The 6,411-nt window shown below is 38.0% G+C and overlaps 1 long non-coding RNA gene across 1 annotated transcript in view; it reads left to right on the forward strand.

Moving 5' to 3' along the window:
• The first annotated feature begins 1,875 nt into the window (after positions 1-1,875).
• The window catches only part of LOC128249195 (uncharacterized), a 59,731-nt gene continuing 55,195 nt past the window's right edge, over positions 1,876-6,411 (forward strand). Inside the window, exon 1 of the long non-coding RNA XR_008265303.1 lies at positions 1,876-2,371. This is a non-coding gene — a long non-coding RNA (uncharacterized LOC128249195). The remainder of the gene's footprint in view (positions 2,372-6,411) is intronic.

Here is a 6,411-nt window from a genome sequence, read left to right on the forward strand (position 1 = left end):
GCTTCGTGGTTATTTCAGCTGTTGATGCTGTCACTTTCAATATCACCGTTGGTTGTTGTTGTTGTTGTTGTTGTTGCTTCTTTGCTGTTATTGCTGCTACGGCGGCCATTGTTATTGCTGTTGCTGCTGCTGCTACTACTACTACTACTACTACTACTACTACTACTTCTACTTTTGCCGTTGCTGTTTTCGTTGTTGTTCTTGTCGTTGATGTTGTTATAGCTCGCGGTGATTGTTTGGCGTTGCAACCATATTTAAATAGAGCAGAGGTAGAAGAAATACGAAAGAGAGAGAGAGAGCGCGAGGGAGAGAGAGAGCGAGAGAGAGAGAGCGAGAGAGAGATAGAGCGAGAGAGAGAGAGAGAGAGAGGGAGAGAGAGAGCGAGAGAGAGAGAGAGAGCGAGAGAGAGAGAGATAGAGCGAGAGAGAGATAGAGCGAGAGAGAGATAGAGCGAGAGAGAGAGATAGAGCGAGAGAGAGATAGAGCGAGAGAGAGAGAGAGAGCGAGAGAGAGAGATAGAGCGAGAGAGAGAGAGAGCGAGAGAGAGAGCGAGAGAGAGATAGTGCGAGAGAGAGATATATGCAGACAAAGAAAGAAAGAAAGAAAGAAAGAAAGAAAGAAAGAAAAAGTATTGTCGAAAGCTGGAATTATATTGATTGCGGACAAAATATAAGTCTGAATTCTTCGGAATTGCCTTATTTTTCGAAATTAGCCAAGAACCCGATGATATATGATTAACAGGCATTTTCTATTGGCCTAAATCATGAATTTTGTACAAGCCAAAATGGCAGATAGCTTTTACATCCAGCAAATATGTCATTCATATGAAGTTTAAAGACACAAGCATGCGAAGGATTAGCGGAAGTTATAAATATTTATGCATTGATACACGTGTTTGTGTTTAATATTATATGCGTGTGTATGTATTGTGTATATAAACGTGTGTATTTATGTGTGTGTATGTGTGTGTGTTTTGAGGGTGTTTTTGACGTGTGTTTATGATGTAACATACCCGTATAAAATCAGTCGCAACAGAAGGGTACTGACGGTGAGAAAATACAATATTTTCGATAAATGAGTTATAGTAAAATACGTGGTTTTTGGAACCCAGCCCATCGCACGTATGTAACCCCTCCCCTGAGCCCACCCCACTCCGCCCCATTTCTCCACCCTCGTCCATCTCATGAATAGGTTATTTATATTGTAGTTCAATCCTTCCCTTTATTGCTTTATTCTTTATCTTTTTGCGTCTTGTCTACATTCCTCAATAAAAATTTGTATGAGATTTTTTTTTTTTTAAACTAGTTAAACATTGGTTTGTCAGATACCTAAATTCACTCGGTTTTTTAATTTTTTTTTTTTAGGGTGGGGTTACTTTTCTTCGTATTTTTCTACTTTGCACTTCATGGTCATATGTCTCAAAAGGGGTAAAAAAAATTTTTTTATTTCAAAAACGATAAATAAAAATTGTAGAGAAAAACAGAGCTACAAAGATAAAGCATTAAAACATAACGATAAAAATATTTTTCGTTTAAATTCAGATAAAAATTGAAAAAGATTAAAATGTTTTCTTTTAAAAAATGGTGGTGGGGGAAAAACAAATTTATCGAACAACTCAATATTTATATATCATCTTTTTACTTAACCAATATTTTCTATAGTGTTAACTCCTGGAATTCACTCTTTCCCTCCAGGCATCGATTTACCGTTATTCAAACAGATCTTCAACTGTGTCCTTCACGCCCCCGCCTCTTGAATGGAAGTCCCACAAAAATCATGAACACTACACCTCTCCTATTTGCAAAGCTATAAGGGAAATAAATAAAAGCGTAGGAGTGGCAAGAAGCATGCTTCCGGTTACCCAGGTTTCAGAACGAAAAAGTGACTGGCGCTCCACTGTCCGTGGAGGATGAAGAAAGAGATGAGACACCACAGAAGCAGGCACCAGTGTCGAGAGGGAGGAGGAATCGAATAGTAGATGGAAAATGGTGGAGAAAAAGAGCAAGAAGAGGAGGAGAAGGACACACAGGATAAAATGTGACCCCTAACTCACACCACCCCCCATCACTCCCTACAGACACCAACCCTCTTCATGCCCAGTTTGACAAGAAAAACAATTGCAACATACAGGAGCCCAAAATTTTCGCACCCTTGACCAGTAGTGAAAAATATGTTATACTATATGACAGAGGAAATGAAAATCTTGATAACGAGATAAACTTGTGGAATGGAATTATTAAGATGGATTTAACAAAAGTGAGGGGGTTGCCTGGGCATTTGCGCTGTGTGATGGCAAACCCAGGCTTCCTTGTAAAATTAACGGATTACAAGGTGGACCAAGAGGATAGATACCAGAACAATGGCAGAACTGGTAAGCCTTGTTGATATTTTAAAAATATATAAGGCGATTCTTTAGAAGTGCATATTTCCAAGAAAATGACGCTTACTTGTAAAAAACAAAGTTAGGAAAATGGGAAATATATTCAAAATAAATGAAGTATGCAAAAATTAGGAAGATTCATCTATTTTTAAATATTTTGTACTAAAAAAATAGAACACGGAAAATAGGCAATCGTGAATATAAACAAACATGTCGGACGATACAAGGGGCGGCAACTTGTATCAGATGTTATTAATGATACGAGGGGCCCGACAATAACGTTTGCAAATTCTTGATTGTTTTTAATCAGATTTTTTACTGCGCACACTGGTTAGGGTTAGTTTTAGGGTTAGTGCTAGGATTAGGTGGTGTGCACTCGCTTTACCTTCGCCTATTTTATGATGTGATATACAACAGAAACAATTATAAACCAAAAGAGTAAATATGTCTAAAACGTATGCAAGTTTTGTAATTTTTATTCTTGTTTTCAGTTTACAGAGAAATTTTATACAACATATAGTTCAGTGGCTATTTGTGTTCAAAAGTTGAAAAATGGTTCATGACCATTCAAAAGATTGTGAAACGGTCTTCTTACAATTCGCAGACGATATTGTCGGGCCCCTTGTATCATTAATAATATCTAACTGGTAGTTAGTTACCGCCCCTTGTATCGTACGACATGTTTGCTTACATTCGCGAATGTCCATTTTCCGAGTTCTATTTTTTAGTATAAAATATTTAAAAATAGATGAATCTTCCCAATTTTTTGCATGCTTCGTTTATTTTGGATATATTTTCCATTTTCCTAACTTTTTTTACAGGTAAATGTCATTTTCTTGGAGAGGTGCGCTTCTAAAGAAGCGCCAAATATAAGATAAACATTATGTCTAAAAAAGGAAACTAGCTGTTACAAAGGCAGGATTACTGGTATCTTAAATTAATGTAATTAAAAATTTTTTTTAATGTGTTGTATAAATTAATTATTGCAAAAGGTTAATGTAAATGGTGTTGCAAAGGGTTCACTGAAATTGCTCGGAGGTGGGGCCGAGCGGCTTCATTTTATCTTTCGTTGTACAATTTCATTAATTCCATTCGTTTTGTCTTTTGTTTTTTGTTTTTTTTTTTTGTCCCCACCTTCTGCTGTCCTCTCTATGTAATGCTTTTATGGCCAATTTCCATGAAATAAAGAAGCTTGCTTCCTACCTACATGGTTCCGGGTTCAGTCTCACTACGTGGCACTTCGGGCGAGCAACTTTCGCTATAGCCTCGGGCCGATCAAACCTTTGTAAGAGGATTTGGTAGACGGAAACTGAAATGAAGCCCGTCGTATAATATATTTGTGTGTGTGTCTGTGTTTGTATTTGTATTTGTTCACCACCACCACTTGAGACCGGTAGAATATGTATCTGGCTTTAAAAGATAATAAATACCGGGATGATTCTTTCGACTAAAATTTTCGAGGCGATGCCCCAGCATGGCCACAGTCTCATGAATAAAACAAAAATAGTTAAAAGATAAAGGTGGTCGATTTGACAGTATCGTTGTAGTGTTGAGCAAAATGCTTTGTTGCATTAGTTTCGGCTCTCTATGTTCTGAGTTCAAATCGCGTTAGACGCAACTTTCCCTTTCATGCAATGAAATAAATTACCGGTCAAGTACTGAGATAGATATAATCGATAGCTCCTTTCCCTCGAAATTTGAAGCGGTGTGCTTATGTCAAAAAAATCGATAATATACAAATATCCATCAATTGATCACGAGCTTTATTGATTTCATTCGTTGTTGTTGTTGTTGTTGGTGGTGGTGGTGAGGGTAGTACTGCTGCTACTGCTATTAGTGGTGGCGGTCGACGTCATCGACATCGTGGTTGCAGTAGTTGAGGCAGTAGGAATAGTGGAAGAGATAATGGTGTTATTTTGTTGTTTTTTATACTCGTCTGGAGATCTTTCCCTATCACGTCCAACCATCTGGTTGCGAGGCCTCTTCCAGCTCTCAGCTGCTGTGATGAATGGTAGTAAAACCCTGGTAGTTTGATCTAGTGGCTTAAGGTTTCGAAATTAACCGAAGCTCAGTGCCCGGTCGATACTCCTTTAAAAAAAAAAAAAAAATAGAATCGACCTCAGTAGGATTTGAACGCAAAACGTGGTGACTATAATTGACCGCTGCAATGATTCTTGTCCATCGTTGTACCACACCTGCCAACCCATCGGCCGCAATAGACTGAGAAATATAACGATTTCTGTTATAGAGAGGGGGGCCATAAATTCAGAGAAGGTATAATCGATGAAGTCAATCTCAATACTTAGCTGCTACATTATTTTCTCAAACCCCGAAGAAAGGAAAAAAAAATCAGCCTCGACAGAATCTGAACTCGGTATATAAGAAATTCTTCAAGGCATTTTCCTTGTCGCTTTACCAATTCTTCTCACAGCAACTTTCAACGTTAAAATATATTAGTTTCGAATTTTGGCACAAGAGCAGCAATTTCGGAGATTACATCGACCCAGTGTGTAACTGGTACTTATGTTATCGACTATGAAAGGTAAAGTCGACCTCGGCGGAATTTGAACTCAGAACGTAATGACAGATGAAATGCCGCGAAGCATTTTGCCCGGCGTGTTAACGTTTCTGCCAGATCACCGCCTTTCAACGTCAAAATATATTCTTTTCTTTTCTACTCTAGGCACAAGGCCCGAAATTTTTGGGGAGGGGGCAGTCGATTAGATCGACTCCAGTACGCAACTGGTACTTAATTTATCGACCCCGAAAGAATGAAAAACAAAGTCGACCTCGGTGGAATTTCAACTCAGAACGTAAAGACAGACGAAATGCAGCTAAGCATTTCGCCCGGCATGCTAACGTTTCTGCCAACTCGCCGCTTATTAAACATATATTAAACATATTTGGGAGACGGAAACTGTGTGGAAGCTTGTCGTATGCGTATGTGTGTGTATATATATGTATGTGTGTGTGTGAGAGAGATGTACGTATGTATGTGTATAATGTACGTATGTGTGTGCGTCTGGTATTTGTGTTCTTGCATCGTTGAACAACCGGTGTTAGTTTGCTAACATCCCTGTAACTTAGCAGCTGAAGAAAAGAAAGTGGTTGAATACGTTCAAGGCTTAAAAGGTTAGTACTGGAGTCGATGTTTTTTCCGACTAAAACCCTTCAAGGCGATGCCCCAGACTGGCTGCGATCCAAAGAATGAGACAAATAGTTGTTGGCACTCTGTCGAGGGTTCCAGTTGATCCGATCAACGGAACAGCCTGCTCGTGAAATTAACGTGCAAGTGGCTGAGCACTCCACAGACACGTGTACCCTTAACGAGTCCGCTGCCCTAATCACTGGGCCATTGCGCCTCCGCGAGACAAATAGAAGATAAAAGAAAAGATAAAGCAGAAACTATGAGGAAGCCTTTCAGAGGAAGCAAATGGCTAGAAAATATTAAACATATATATAACGTTAAAATATATCAAGCTATGGTTACTCCGATGTTCTGGTAGGAAGCATTGGCCCAACGTACCGCGCAGTGGAAAAAGAACCCCGAATAAGACTGTTTGTGAAGTGAGCATCTTAACCAAATAGCTAAGCCTGCATTCGCAACTTATTACAAGTAACTAATTGCAAGCAAACGTATAACACATATCTAGATTTTATCTGCGAAAATCAAGTCGCATTATCTAAAAATCTAGAAAATCGTTCCTCTTGTTTTGTTTCGTTTTTGATTTTGTATTAAAAAAAAAAACATGTCTATAGCAGTTTTAGTTCTATATCAGTCTTGACAACTTTAAGTTATTCATTAGTACACTCTATTTTATTCATTAATTACGCACTTGTTGTTTCGTTTATAATTAGTATTTTTTATTTTGCTTTTGTTTTGTTTGTTTTTGTTTTGTTTTTTTTGTTTTTTGTTTTGTTTTTTTAATCTTTAACATTTGACTTGTAAAAAGAAGAAAAAAATGAATAAAAAGATGTAGATGTTATAATGTTATCATGTTGAAGGTGTCGTGTTTGAGATTCTGGCTAGT

The sequence above is a fragment of the Octopus bimaculoides genome, chromosome 12 (assembly GCF_001194135.2).
Source record: "Octopus bimaculoides isolate UCB-OBI-ISO-001 chromosome 12, ASM119413v2, whole genome shotgun sequence".
NCBI classification, from domain to species: Eukaryota; Metazoa; Mollusca; class Cephalopoda; order Octopoda; family Octopodidae; genus Octopus; species Octopus bimaculoides.